Here is a 16688-nt window from a genome sequence, read left to right on the forward strand (position 1 = left end):
CCACACCGACTGACAAGCATTACTCTTGAATGAACGCAGCCCCTAACCTTTATGCTAAACTCATTGTGTCTGACATTCTCTTGCTCACACACACACGCGCACATACACACCCCCACAGACACACACACACGTCTTAGGTTTACATTTCTAGTGGGGGCATATCATTGACATAACGCATTTCCTAGCCCCTTCCCCTAACCCCGACCATCACAAATGATTGCCTACCCCTAATCCTTACCCTAAACTCAACCATGACCCAATTCACACCTAAACTCATAAACCAAGTCTTGACCCTAAAAAAGAGGTCTAAACTTGTGGGGCCCAGCAAAATGGCCCCACATGGACGGGGGCGGGCCCCACAACTCTGTGAAATCCCGAAATGATGGCCCCACTATGTAACAAAAACAAGAGCACACACACACACACGCGCACACACACACAATGAAGCTAAGCAAACAACTGCTTTGTACTGTAAAACAAATGATGTGATGGAATTCATGTCTGGTGGACTACTCAAGTGTTCTCCAAAAACCTAACGTCAGTGTAATTAAATTTCTTCAAGGGTCTGATCCTGAAAACAGGTGTAAGAGCGCAGCATTTTTCACAAGTTAACATTTTGTTAGCAATTTTCACAATGCACAAACAATGGCAACTATATATTGGAATGCGCTTAGGTTCATATTGCTGCCGTTGGGCCAAAGTCCCATAAGTCACAATAGTCAATATTTTTTTTCAAAAATCAATACTATTGGTAATTCCAAACATGTGGGTGTTATTTTTACAAATGATTTTCCAAACTCAAGTGTTGATAATGGATGCAAAAAAACATGCCAGTTTGGGGGTCTCCTAAGAAGTGACTATTTTGGCAGTACAAAGTTTCGGCCCACTGCCAGCAATATAATCTTAGCAAAGATATAAGAGCTACAATGGTATGGCATGTCCAATGTATGGAATAAAGAAAAGAAAAAAAGAACGCGGGGGACTGTGTGGGATAGCCATGTCAGATATCTGTGTAGCCCCAGTTAAGCCTCTCCTGCATTTTATCTGATATTCTAAAATATATTAATTAATGATTTGCTCAGTGCCCAAATGTATCAATCAACCCCCGTTTAAAGAGGAAAAACTCCTGGATCTAACCCTGCTTTTGAACTGGCCACCAGACTCTGAAAGAAATCATGTAAAATATTCAAGAATGAACAACTAAAAACATTTTTTGACTAACTGCTAAAGAAGCTTGTAGATTTCTGTAAGAAGCTTGTAAAAATGTGAGCAATGACATCTGTTTATCGCCTGGGGCCCTTTTCCCCCCTTTGTCTTTGAAATTTACATGATTAATTAGAAATAAAAAGTTTCTTCTTAAATAAGTAAGAAAGTTGTAATTATAATAGTCTGATGAATACATTTCAATTCCTTTTGGCAAATATTCTTTTTACGTACTGCACATTCATGTATTCATCCATCCATGTTTTCATCCTCACTACGGTGTGCTGGAGCTTACCCCAGTAGACTTTGGGCCAGAGGCGAGGTACACCCTGGACTGGTTACATTCCTTTAGTAAAATTCAATTCATTAAGATCTTGGTCTTCGGAAGATTATGGATTGTTTGTTGATCATTGTCTCTCTCTGAGGTCATCGTTTCAGTCAGCGGTGTCATGGAAACACGCCCATGATTGCTACTGACAAGGCCCTGGTGTGTTTAATCAGCCTTTTGGAAGCAGCCCAAATTGTCCGAGGAGAGGGGTTGGAAAAGAATTGTTCTGACTGATTACACTGTATGTGTGTTTTGGCCAAAAGATGTAAATTGAGTGGACTGAAATGACACTAATGTGAAACAATTATTTTATGTGATGGTATGTGTACCTTATAGACATTTTGTATAATTGTTGTCTTGGTCTTCTACACATCTTTTGCATTTGTTTGTGGTAATTACTTGGACGTCTTTGAAATATTTTCTTGAGAAGGGTGTGTCAAGACAAGAAGATTTTATCCTCCCTGATCTACTCGGAAAATCTTCAGAGCCGACAATTGTAAATTTTAAACATGTTCAATATTTAAGAACTATTTATGGTCAACACTGAGTTGCCATGACTTCTGTTTGTGATGTGAAATGGAATAATAGCCAATTTAAACAAACTACTGGTTGTGTTGAGTATTTCCATAATGTGTTTCATAAGTCATTTACCACAAACAAAAATGCCAAAGGACAAGTTTGCAGTTAGCACGTGAGCTAACAGTTGGCTTTCTTCTACTTTTACCCCTACCACAGGGGCGTGCAGTGATCTTTGGAGGGGCAGGTGATAACGTGCTTGCACTATCCAACCACTTGGGGTTCGAACCCATGTCACCACCGAGCCGCCATGTGTGGGGGGTTGAGGGTGCTTAAAGTAGATGAATAGCTCAGGAAATTGTTAGAGGGTTTCGATGTAGAAATGTGCATGCGTACGTGTGTGTGTGTGTGTGGGGGGGGGGGGGGGGGGGTGTATCCATTGTAAAATTCTCAATTGAAATGATGGCTAAACAATAAATCACACATAATAAAACTGTTGTTTGTCTGCAATGCTAATCACCTTAAACACTTTTTGACATTTGTGTATGAAGAACCATTTATGAACAACAAATTTACATAAATAGAAATGCTTATGTCAAATGTACATGAAACTGAAACTTTTAAATAACACAATAAGGATTTTCCCATAGTGCAAGTAGCATAAAAAATGTCTTACTTTACATTTAGCTTGATTCAGGTAAGAGCAAATACAGTTTATTATTTTTCTCCAGGTGTAGATGTTAATATCTCATTATTGGGAATGTACCCAACAATTACTGTAACTGCCACATCTCAGCAAGCTACATTGTTTGTTTTTGCTAAAACGCTGTGATAGTGTTTTTTCTTCTTCTCTTTTTTGGTTCTTTATTATCCCCCTAATTTCTGAACACACTGCTACCTGTTCCTTATTAGGACCTTACCCCAAAACGAGCTGTTAGTTAAAATAAAAACAAAGATCATGTGAAGTATATTTCAGCTATCATTAAGTACCTGCTACAAATTGGAGTCTTCGGGAAGAGTTTATCAAAATTCTGAGCAAGATATACAAATTCCGACATATTCTGTGTACCTTAAACGCTTCAGTAGTAAGAGCAGAAGCTGTACACGCGACACAAGCTTCATTCTTCGTCCCAATGGAAGAGGAACCGGTAGTTTTACCGGAGATTTGGGCTGCGGCGAAAGTGGATGGGAAGGATCGTGGTCTTTATAAAACGGAGGGGGACATCTTCCCCGCGTCCTCAGAGCCAACTGCGCCCAAATGTCAGACTTCCTCGTAGTTGCGAGGCTCATTACAACTTGTGTCACAACGTTTCAATTGAAGCTAGGCTAGCACGCACGCAGCGTGCTCTGTGATCATGGCTACAAGAACTATCAAAATAAAGGCATTGGTTTTGCTTGAGTTTTCTGTATTCTTGGCTTTTGTTTACTGTGAGACCGCAAGTGTAGTGGCGCTCGACCTGGCAGAATGGGACGCTCGTCTAGTAATATGACGTCATCCAAGGATAACGTAATAATAATTAGTTTTATGTAAATTATGTTGTTGAATTTTCGTTTTAAAAGGCAAAAAAACTACTTTCACAAACTATTTTTATATTAAATAAATAAATGGACAAAGGTGCACTTTGGGCATCAGTGTCGGTTGCTGGGTTTCTCATTTTGCTTATCGCAGCTGAAAAAGCTTATTCTTCATATTCTTTATTTTCCAGAGCCAATATAAAGTGATGCGTTTCATTACACTACTACCAATGACTTATTATTAATTATATAAGACAGCTTTAGCACCCGAAAAATAGATCTGTCTTTTCACAGCCATCAATGGATCTTGAATGTGTTGAAACAGGTATTTTACCATAATGCTGACAATGACAAACCAATATTTGTGAATTTATGTTGATCTCAGGTTGAAATAATGTGTAGCCAGGTAAAACAAAATGGTTTCACAAAGCTCACAATATCATCAAAGCACAGAAATTACATTTACAGTATTTGACTTTGTAAGCAAAAGTATTTGACACATACTTGTACTTCTGTAGATGTTTTCCTCAAGACCATTCCACAAAACCACTCCACAGATTGAAATGCACATACTTTTAAGTTTTGTGCGAGCATAAAGTTGTTCAAATTTCAGTTCCCCACTCAAATAATAACCCCCCTCTCTCTCAGTAAATATTTTTTGTATGTTTTTTTTTTGCCTTATACTTTATTCGTCCAGTTTTAAAATCTACCAGATTCCAAAACTTTAGTGTGCGTAATAAAAAAAAAAGTTTATTGGTGTGTTCAAGGTATGCTTTTTTTTTTGCAGTGTGCATAATGACTGTATTGTGGTTTTGTAGGAATTACCCCAAATTTCTACACAGTAATTCAATTATGGTAATATTAATGAACAATACAAAATATACATTGTTTTCTCATTTAATATGTGTCTGGCCCTAACATGTTTTATATGGGCTTTCTAGCAGATTTTGTTGTCAAGAATCAGACCCAGAATTTTTTTTTCATAAACCCGTTCAATTTGAACATTATTAATCCTCAGTATTATTTTAAAGCTTGTAAATTGTAACCATTACATACAAAACAGAGATCCTTTAGCTCAAAAACCTGACATGATATTTTGGATAACGCACCCACAAATTAGTGAAATGCAGATGTCAGACCTATCTCAACAAAACTTTTGCTTCCCAGCATTATAATTAAATTGATTTTCATCCAGCAAGCTATTGACTACAATTCTCCCACTTTCGGAAAACATTGCTGTTGTTGTCAAAGCAGAAATCCCACAAATTTTAAAGAATATCTGTAAACCCAAGATGTGTGTGCTTTTGTCAACGTTTTCCGCTGATAGTATTCCAATTTTTTAAAACGGATTTTGTGCTTGGTGGCCCAGGTTTCCAAGAAAAAATGAATAAATGACAGAGTGGTTTTAATGTCCAGGAAAATAATCACATCATCACATCTCTCCTGTCTCTATGGCAATGCAACTGACAAAGGATAAACAGTAGACCTTCCCGCACTGTATTCTTACAGCTCAACCTGCTAACACCATTAGATTGGTGGAAACTCTTTAGTCAGGTGACATGAAAGACGGAAGGTTTGCCACACCAGTCATATTGTTTTCCAGCAGTGAGCCGTGTCTATAGCAAAAAGAAGAAGAGAAAAAAAGAGGCAGAATTAGATGCAGTATGCACTGCGAAAAAGAAGAATACTTTTTTTAAATGATTGTTTTTTAAATACAAACACTTTCGATATGAATCATGACTCACTCTTTAAAATTCACAATTTTAGTGCCAAGGAGCATGAATTGGAAGAAAAAGAGATGTTGGTTTAGTTATCACTCTAGTAGTCACTATTATATGAGTTACGACACAAAATTAACTAAACAAGCAGACTGCAGTGGAGGGAAATTAGCATAATCTGCTCTTTTTCATCTTTTTCATCATTTAATATTTATATTTAGCTTTCTTGTACAAGTATGTTTTGTTATTTAGTATAAGGACAATATATATATATATATATATATATATATATATATATATCTTCAATGTCAATTTAAAAAATGTCAAAACACAATTGCCACAGTATTGTGGATTTTATGGGCAATGCAAAAACTACGGATACATGAGAAAAGACACGGGCTTGCCTCGAAAGTGTAGGAAGATTCAATAAGTAGCTCAATGATTTAATTTGGACATCAATTTTGTAAAGAGCCGGTACTTATTTATATCAAATTAATAGTGGGCTACATAGTGTATAATTTTGGTAGAGTCAATTCCCCCAGTAGGCATCTTCTTTAGAAAAAAAAATAACGTTTCACCATGGTTATATTCTCATCTCCTTTTACCAAATTAAAGACTGTAAATCTTGAAGAAGTCATGTTTATAGGATGACTTTAGATTCTGCTGTGCTCTGTGCTTCTGCGTTTTATGAGTATAACTGCAAATCCTTGGATTGCTGACTAAGCTCCCTGCTTGAATGATGTCAACACACAGGAAGAATAAGAAAGATGTCATTCTTATAATGGCTATTTCAGACTGAAGCAGAAGGGGATGTCACTGAGGAGGAACATTTCCAGGTCCACCCTCAGGCTGCAACCTGGAGCGTGAGGTCTCTGATAAGAGACACATCCAGACCTCGGCTTGTTGTTTATCACATACACACTTCCTTCCCTTTGCCTTTGTTTATCATAAAGCCACAGTTGCTGGGTGATTGAGGCAAATAATAACAGACCGCTACTGTATCCCACAATGACAATGTGTTGTTTGTGAACCATGACAACCAGCAGTTTGAAGTGGGTTTCTATTTTTTTTTTAAACTCTTCCTGCCTCCACCATCAGCCATCAGGCCATCAATCCTGTATCATGTTGGAAAGCGTGTTACGTGTGGAGAAAGACAAATGAGAGAGAACGAGGTACAGATAGAGAAATGGGCAGGTGATGTCAATAAGGACCAGAACTGGACTATAAAATAAAATAAAAAACACTCTCAATGTCCATGAAGAAAAACTCCATAATTTACAGCACATCCACCTCCTCATTCCAGACTTCTTACTCCTGTCCGACAGTGCCACGGAGGGTACTTGCCCCTCCCCAAGCTCGCTTCGTCATTCACATAAGAACATTCTATTGTCCTGTAATTCTTGCGTGTACAGACAGGAGCCACTGATCTCAACCACTTCTCTGTAATTCAAGAGTTGTGTGAGCTACGCTTGACTCAAAATAAAAAGCACAGTCTAATCGAGAAGAAGCTACTCAACAAGACTTTGGAAAACAAACAGGAGTGTGTCTCATCCTACGGGGTGTGCCCCAGAACTTTTTATCATGTGTTTTATGGGAGGGCTTTGTTGCTCCCTTGCCACAACAACAACAATGGGTGCAGGGGCGGATCTTTCTCGTGCCTCGATGATATAAAAAAATAAAATAAAATAAAATAAATGATGATGATACCAAAAACTAAAGGATCATTAATTTCATACAGAAGCATCCAAAATCCGGTTATAAGACATTACATTCATCAGTGATCCGGCTTAGGTAATACTGTAACCCAATCATTTGATGCAAGTTTAGTGTGTGACTTTATAGACAGGAGATTTCAGCCTGCAACCTCAATAAGAAGTGTGCACCAACTCTCTTAAATCATTTTTTAGTGCCTGACAAAGTATTTTACAACTCACTGTGCATCCACCATTAATATGGTAAACACCCAGCAGATATGCGTGACACGTTTTTACCGTGAACATGGTTATTGAAGAGACATCGTTCCTTTAGATCTTAGTGGCTAACAATAATACCACAGCAACAATATCCGCGCCAGAGAGTAATCAGAAAAGAAACTAATGATCATTTTTGTATCCTTCATCAGAAAGATTTTCATTCTGCTAGGACACTGCACTCACTTCCAGTTGGGTCACCTTAAAAGGCACAAAAATAAACAATGAAAATGAAATAATATAAAACAAATATCTGTTTTTAGATTAGCAAGATAAATTGTACAGTATACAGTGATTGATTAGTAAAAATGATGTTTTAATCTCTGGCATCTCAAATGATAATATAATGTGGGCGCACAGAACAATGCAAATAGACTCTTGATAAAAATAGGGATGGGTTAGTAACTAATACTAAATGTTATCACGTTAAGTTCATTAAATAATGCCTGTTCCTTTTGCTCACACTTTTGAAAAGTGTGTAAGTTGAAACAAATGGTACTCTGTCCTTTAATTTAGTTTAATATATGTAGATGTAACTACACTGTTAACCCGAATAAGTTAGCAAAACTCAAAAAAAGAGAAGTAATCGGTTGCCTCACTTTTTTTGAGTTGATCAACTCAAACGTTAAAGTTTTGCAGAACTTGAATAATTTGATTACACCATTTTTAATTTTTGGGATACATAGTTACTTAGAAACTTTCTGTTACCGCAAATCAATTATTCTCAGTTACTAATGTATAAATGTTATAAAACCACTGGATTAAGTTAACAGAAGTCCAAACCATAAGTACACTGTGTGTCCTCACGAGAATCCCAGGAATGCTGGAGCCTATCCCAGCTGTATTCGGGAAGTAGGCGGGGTACACCCTGAACTGGTTGCCAGCCAATCGCAGGGCACACACAGACAATCTAGGGACAATTCAGTGTTCAATTAACATACCGTGCATATTTTTCGGAATGTGGGAGGAAACTGGAGTACCCGGAAAAAACCCATGCAGGAACGTAGAGAACGTGCAACCTCCAGCCAGGAAGGCCAGAGGGCCGGATTCAATCTCACAACCTCTGGACTAGGAGGCGGACATGTTAACCATTTGGCCGCCTTGCCGCCTGCTATGGGCATATGTTTGTAATCTAACATAAATTATTATTCTTTTTTTTTTAAACCAGATAGGAAACTGAGAACAAATTATCATTTACAATGTCAACTATAGGGCTAAAATAAAATTACAAATTAATAAGTAAAGTAAATTATGAAACATCAGCTAATTTATGTTTTTAAGTTACCCAAAAACTAGTATAGTTCAATTTAATACAAATTACTCATAAAAGCATACAAAAATACACCAAATTAAAAAAGTTAAGTTAGTAGTAGTTTTCATAAAACTTTGAGTATTGTGTACTTAATCTATTTGATTATTTGAACGTTCGGGTTTACAGTGCACCATGAAATAAAAGCTGGAATTCTGAATTTTTTTGTCTCATATTCATCTTTTAACCTGAAACCCAAATGTCTTCAGTTTACAACAAACAACAAAGGAATTGATACTTCTGGAGGGGACTGTATTATTATTAATATTATTATTAGTAGTAGTAGTAATAGTAGTAGTAGTAGTAGTAGTAGTAGTAGTAGTAGTAGTAGTAGTAGTAGTAGTAGTAGTAGTATTGTTGTTGGTGTTATTGTTATTATTATTATTATTAGTAGTAGTAGTAGTAGTATGGGTTTAGTTTGCTTTGTTGTAAAACAATATCATCACAAAGTATGTAATTGTATTGTAACCATCTTGGTGTTCTTTTCTACACCACTGTTATTGATAATCATGTAATTATAATACCACTTAAATATCCATATGTAGCCAATATGTTTTTGAAGTTATGCAGGCTTTTTAATACATACTTTTTTTTTCAATAATTCATTCTTGGTGAAAACTAATGATTGTTTCAAGTATCAGTGTCTCCTTAGAGACTCATGTAATTATCTGAAGTAGTGCAGACTCTTGTGGCAAAACATGGAAACACGCATGTTTGGAAAAGTGAGCCAAAGTCTTGACCTTACAAATTAAACAAACAACACGCAACTGCAATATTATTGCCAAGTGCTACATATTTTTAAATGGATTGGATGGCATTGCATATTTATATCTGGTTGAGACATATTTTCTGCACAAGTCACTAATTTCAAAAGGTGTTGTTTATATCTCTTTGTACATGTTGAATTTAAATGTGTATACTATGCAAATGTTTCCAAAACAAAAGGCTTAATTTTTACCCCCTTTACAAATCATTCAGAAACACAAAAAAGTGTGCTTGAAAAATAATCTGCTATTGGATCAAACTGAGATATTTCCAAGTGCTGAAGATATTTGCCAGAAATAGCAGTACGACATGCTCTCGAGGAACAAAACGGAATTCCCAGACAGCACTGCTGATGTATTTCCCTCTCTAATGTGCATTTACAGAATTGTTACGTCATGCAGAGTCGTTTTGGTGCCTTTGCATGCACTTTTTTATGCACTCTGTTCTCCTCCCCTCAGCAATAAAAGGCCATTTGTCACAAGGTTGTCCAAGCACAACTCCATATAAAAAGTAGTAGCTTGAGTTGCATGAATGAACAACTAGTCCTGCTCATAGAAAATGAGACCAATCTAACTATTGACTCTTTGAAATGTATTGATATTTTCACTAAAGAGACCACAAAGACTTATTTTGTTTCAAATAGCCATGGGTGAACACTGAGTTTTCAGCTAACGTTAATTAAAGGTCATGTTTAATCAGCAACATGCAGCAATGAAAACGTTCTCATGAGCACTATCCAAGATTTTTATGTTGTTTGACTCTCCCCCTCTCCCTCTAGAGGGAGTCAGAGACTATAAATCTATAAAACGGCCTTTAAGGGAACATGAGCTGAATCCTAAATAGCTTTGAATAGTAAAGAATCTGGAATCCATGCCTTGACTTTTATTCACCCATAAAAATATTCACTGATCAAAGCTATCAAGAAAAAACCCATTATACAATGGCACAACACTGTTGATATTTTATCTCTTTCTCCCATCTGTTACGCAACATCAACTTGCCAATAAGAGTAGGAAAGCGCAAACAAGAGATTACAATCCCAGCTAGTGAGAAATAAAGGCATATCTCACTGGACAACAAGGTAGCATATCTAATAGCTTTGATTTCATTATTTCAACTTGTATTCTCTTCTGTCTTAATGGGCTGACTGTTTGGTCAATTCTCTCCGCCGTCCTTTTATCAGTAAAGCGCCATACAGTATACTGATTCTACCCACAACATTCCATTTATTCAATTCAACCTGCTTTGCTGTTAATCGGAGTGATCACTCTTTCTTAAACAGGGATAATCTATCTTGTGACAGCCAACAGTGACACAAGCTTGTCCAGAGGGGCAGAAATCTATCACAAGTGATACTCCAGGCGCAAGAGAAGCACATGGAGGTAGAATAAGTGTAACTCCTACATATAGCTCAGGCTTGTTCCACAAGGCAGACACCAGGAGTGACATAAAGCTACCGCCCACCTTGAGTGAAATAAAGCTGAATCCAATTGTTCAGCGACCTCATGTGACGATACGAAAGCACGTCTTACATGGTGTTTTAAGAATTTGTCAGATTTAGCAAGGAAAGAGGAATGTCAACCAGGCAGCATATTACAGAGGGATCTAGTTTAATGATCTGAAATATGGATTCCTGCTCGAGGGCAAATATTTATTTTACAAAAACAGCTTCAATCACGTTGTACTACACTTAAACTTATCAAGACTGAACAGATTGATTTGGTGAAACAAAATACTTTTCCATGCGCCTTTTTATTTGTTTGCCTAGCCGTCACCCCAGCAGGGTGTTGTCAACACAGTCTACCTTTTGGGTCAAAGAGATTATGTTTGCGTTCCTTACATATGGCAAACCTAGAATTTTTTTTATTGTACATTTAGAACAGATATAAAAAAAAATTTGACTAATCGTGAGTTAACTAGTAAAGTCATGCGATTAATTACTATAAAAAAATTCATTACCTGACGCTCCTAATTTTTATTTCTATTTTTTTTCTTATATATATTTTTTTCCTAAAAGAGCTCAGTATTGTTCATTCGGTAATGTCATCATCATTGCTCTTTTTTTTTATAAAAATGTTTTTGTATGTGGGTGAGTATGTGTATGTGCGTGCGTGCGTGCGTGCGTGCGTGCGTGCGTGCGTGCGTGCGTGCGTGCGAGTGTGTGTGTATTCGTTAGCTCACCAAAAACCTATTAGAAAAAATCCCATACCGTTCACCTAAACCGAACACCGCCGTCAGGAGACCCGAGGGGACCAAAGAAAACAAAGGAAAGTTGTTTTTTTATCGCGTCAGGCGTCGTAATTAATTGCATGACTTCAATAGTTAACTCAGGATTAATCACAAATTTTATATCTGTTCTAAATGTACAATAAAAAAATCCTAGGTTTTCATACTCTTGTTAACAAAAGTGGAAACATTTTTAAACTAATAGAAATAGTTCAAATTAATTTGACGTCTATAGCTGTCAATGGCAGTTGAATGAGTTAAAAATAACTAGTCAAAAAATTGATTTAGAAAGAAGACGGAAAACTGGGCATGTTCAAATTGATATTTTCATTTTACAGTGACAGATTGGGCAATTTGTACATTATTATACATACCCGAACCTCGATGAACCAGGACAGCAACTGATATGTAAATAGACACGTTTTTACCTCTTATGTCTGTGTCTATGGTTCTTCTGGCACTGCTCAACAAATCCAACCTGTCTGCATATACTACTGTATTTAGCAAATCATACTTTAGTGCCTGATCTCCTTCTGCTCTCAGCGCAATTTATTGCGATAGCCGCTTGGTTTGAAATCTACAGACGGCAAGAGTAACAAAAGAATACGTATGGCACATGGCACATGCCAAAGATTCATTCCGGTGTTATCTGATGAGAGCAAGCAGTTCATGCTGGTTACAGCTGCGAAAATTATTGCTGAAATGTTAGGACATGAAACCACCATCTCAAATTCTTACTGACCGCCTGGCCCTTGGAGAGCCGGCAGACACAGTTGTAGCGATATGTATGACATTGTGCCATTTTATCTGTAAAAATCATCAATGCATTAAATACTTTTAAAAATGTGTTAACAAACATGCTTTAAATGCTACAGTCATTTAAACACGAGAACTGGCACAACACACTAAGCGCACTTGAGTCAATAAGTCATTTAACAGGGATGGTAAAGTAGAACAATTCACTGATTTATTTAATAGGGGCTTTGTCATGCAGGTCAGGAGGTGAAATCCAGGAGATTGGACACTGATTCTTTAATCAAGCGGCTGGATACTACACGCTCTCCTGATTTCTCACACATGCTAGAAACCCCCATGTGCATCGGAATGACAATCGTTCACTCTTCAGCTGGTTATTACCATCACTCGCCAAGTGTTCTTACTGCCACAACAAGACGACCAAATGCTTGCTTCTTCTTCCTCCATGAGTATGAGAGTAATGCAGCATTGAGTGACATCTCAATTTGCATTAGCAACCATTAATTGATTGGTCATTAAGCTTCAGTTTGAGAACATTGGCAAAGACAGGGCACTGAAATTGCACTGAATAGAGGAAAAAAATGGGGAAGTTTCTGATGGCTGTATGCCAAGCTCATGTCCCTGCAAGGCAAAATAGTTTGATTCGTTGTGTGGGGCTGCCTGCCCATTCTGCTCAGCGGCTCAGACTTGAGCTTCTACCTAGATAACAGCAGACAGGAGGCTGGTTTTACGATCGCATCAAACGCTGCATTGAGAATTCAACAACTGCACAATAAACTTTGAAAATTGTGAATGTATTTCTCAGCCAATTTAGAACAATGTAGGCACTGTTTTCAGTATTTGCTGAGATGAAAAGAGATACCACATAATTAACTAATTGAAGGCTACACAGTGGCGTGTGGTCTGCAGCCGTCTGACAATGAAAAAGAGTCAAGGGGCGAGTCTTATACTATTCTTAAACATTGCCGTGCATTGTGTTCTAATTAATCACCTGTGAAGACAGACACTCGCCCTTCAAGGTTGTCCTTATCTCATGTCGGTTCGGCCTCTGTCTAGGAATTCAGTACCACCCTCCCTAGTTTAGACTGATAATTTATGTACATGGGGATGGAACATGAATTTAAAGGCTGCAGACGTACAGATCACTCAGAGGTCACAGTATATACCAGCCAAACCAACTACAGCAAATGTGAATTGAAAAGAAATGTTTAAATTAATACTGCATGACATAAAAACAAAGGAATGACTATGCGATTTGATGAATTTTCTATTTTAGGGTTGAGCTAGACCAGGTGTGTCAAACTCAATGGCAAGGGAGGGACAAAACATAAAACACACCCGAAAGTCACAGGCCAAGAGACTAAAATGAAACATCGGTTCACATAAATGTGAATAAAAACAGACAGGATGCAATATTAGTCCAAAATATGTCACCTTAAAACTGAATTAACCGAAAATACATGGGAGCCGAGAGACACGAGTGACCCAACTTAGGTTTTTCGAAGTATGATCCCTCTTCTGACTGATGTTTTTGCTTTGACTTGTGAGCAGAAATTTGAGATAAGAGTAGTGTATCCTAACTCTAACTCAACTCAAAACAATCAGCAGTTTTGCCGGATAGAACACTTCTTCAAAAAGAGGCTTCAAGCTGTTTAGTATACGTTTTTTTTCTTTCTTCTCAGCATAAAACAAAAATAATTACAACACTGTCTGTTTATAACAACCACATAACTTTGTCCACTAGCCTAGCTTAGCATTCAGCATATTGGGTCATGTGATAGATGGGTTGAAGAATTGCATTATTGTGGTGGTGTTAACATGTTTGGGATGTGTTTGGAAAATGGATGGATGGATGGTTGGTTGGATGGATGGATGGATAGATGGATAGATGGATGGATGAATTGATGGATGGATGGATGGATGGATGGTTGGTTGGATGGATGAATGGATAGATGGATGGATGGATGGATAGATGGTTGGATGGATGGATGGATGGACAGTGCAGCAAAACATGGAGACAGACAATGTAATAATACAGTGACAGGCCTTTTTTCTTTATCTTCTGCGACGATCAACTAATATAACTCTAGCTTACTTATTCGTTTGTGCATACACGCGTGTTATACTGCCCCCAGTGACCAAGTTGTGCACACGGGAAGGTGCTGCAAAGACTTAAACATGATGCACAAATTGTTTAATTCTTTACATTCTATTTAATCATCATTGAAACGATAAGGGTTGACAAATATAGTTATCTTTTCCTTAGTCAAAATACATTACAAAAAAAATAATTTTTTCACTCATTTTGCAAGAGGCACACACACTTTGTATGCCAGTTTTAAAGAGAATGAGAGCAGCCGCTTCGGTTGGCTGAGAAGCAGGTCGGCTTTGTTCATGCTCACAACGGCAAAACCGCACATTTCTATCTGTGCCAAGCAGCGCGCCGCTCCGAAAATACTAAAACAAGTTCTAGCCTGCCTTTGCGCCAGTTTTGCACTGGGCGCGAATATAGAGCACTTGGTGCTCAAGCATACTTGCCAGTAGGGTACAAACACTAGCTGCTTTTCCATTACAGTTTTTCACAAAAATAAAAGCGATATTGTACTATGTTGATAAAGTGCAATTACGACTTGTAGGTGTTTCCCTTAAAGAGCGTTTCGCTTCTGAGGCGCAATTCTCGTAATGTCCCGTCTCGTGAGATTCTTGTGTAGTTCTGTAGAAGGTGCTCATGATGTTTACGGAAGACGGACGGAAATTATTAGGATTACTTTAAAACTATCTCTCTCCACTCATCGAGCGGGCTCGGGCCATTGGTGTTAGTGTTGTGTGTGTGCGCGCTTATAACTCATGTTATGGTTACGGAAGGATAGAACGGATTTCAACGACGACGTGTACCGTATGTTGCTCGATTGATCGTTGCCCGGTTGGAACGGCCATTTCTCATGCAACGATATGGAGCGCGCATGGAACGGCGGCTTTGGTTCTATAGCTAAATCGCTTTGTGCTTAAAAAGACTTGTTATCCCCACGGGAGGCAGTTCCGACACGAAATGGCCCCGCACTTCCTATTTCCTTTACTCCATGACCGGGCGGGGGTCACATGACTACAGGAAATGCGCAAAAAGTGTTTCCATTACATTTTTGCGAAATACTTATTTTTCGACATGTCTCAAAAACTCATGAGAGTGCAAAAACGTTTTTGCAAATATTTGAGAGGTTTTTTTTCCGAAAATCCTGTGTTTCCATTACCAGCTTGCGCAAAACTGAGACTAATGGAAACGCACCCACTAACCGGTTACTTTTTTTGTTTTGTTTTTTAGCGATCCTGTCTTAATTTTTAGAGCCTGCATTCAAACTTGCAAAAGAGATGCAAAACCACTTCGTACACAGTGAAACCAATTTTTCAACAACCATAAAAACTTCAAGACGATGAATTCCTCCCGATAGATCCCCCCTGTCCTTAATCCCAGAGCATGAGTAATTGTCAAGCCCTGTGAAATAATTGTAGCTTTCAACGCTAATGGAAAACCTGCACATTCATTATTCAGTCCCGAAGATAAAGTGCTGCAAAGTGTCAGGGGACTTATGACTTATTGCTGTGTGTGAACTAACCTTAGACTATAAAGGAAGCCACACAGGTCCAGTGCACTCTCTCTTCCTCTGTCCTGACCCCCAATATGTCCCCTCTTGTGGCCATCTGCGCAGGCCGAGCGGCACCACGCAGAGAACCCGAGACCGCGTCACAGCTGTGGCGCGCTCAGACGGCTGCTGATGGGTCCACTGCGTCTTTGCAGACAGAATGACAGACGGCCTGGGTTCTCTTGTGTCACTGCAGCGCTTGACCACAGGCGGCCACGGCGAGTGGAGAAAGGCCAGCCCAGTGTTACGGCCCTCTGGGGAGCGCTGTGGGTTTTTATGAGGAAGCTTGGGGGAGGAATGCGGCAGGAGGGACGGTTGCTCCAAGGTTTGCTGACCTGCAAGATAACACATGGCAAGAAACAGATCGCTTTGATATGTGAACATGCCCGCACTTGTGCTGAAGGGAAGGAGACACCAGAATCTTGGCTGCTGCTGCACGCTGATCCCGTCCATACATGAATACTCGGAAAAGCCAACACACATCCGACGGAATTCCAGCGATGTACTTAAGCCTCATTCATTTCCCGTGTCTAGGTCCCAGGAGACTGTTGCTGTTATTTAGCTACTTATTTAGTCCCACAGTGAAAGGAAAAGCAACTGAGCCAACGTGCAGCAGGATTTTGGATGGCAGACACACAAAAAGCATGTCATGTGCTCAGATACAATGTGCATGGCTTCAAGTATTTTAGTGACCTTGTCTGTGCCAGTTATTTAGAACGTCTTTGCCTTGCTATCTACTTATCT

General features: G+C 38.5%; 1 protein-coding gene across 1 annotated transcript in view; it reads right to left on the reverse strand.

The window, feature by feature from the left end:
- The window catches only part of LOC147175866 (inactive serine protease PAMR1-like), a 114108-nt gene that overhangs the window by 28741 nt on the left and 68679 nt on the right, over positions 1–16688 (reverse strand). Inside the window, exon 2 of the mRNA XM_086074473.1 lies at positions 15918–16279. The gene's annotated coding sequence lies outside the window, so the exon portion shown is untranslated. The remainder of the gene's footprint in view (positions 1–15917; positions 16280–16688) is intronic.

This window comes from Leptonotus elevatus, chromosome 4 (genome assembly GCF_054856555.1).
Source record: "Leptonotus elevatus isolate MCC_2025b chromosome 4, RoL_Lele_1.0, whole genome shotgun sequence".
Classification (NCBI taxonomy): Eukaryota; Metazoa; Chordata; class Actinopteri; order Syngnathiformes; family Syngnathidae; genus Leptonotus; species Leptonotus elevatus.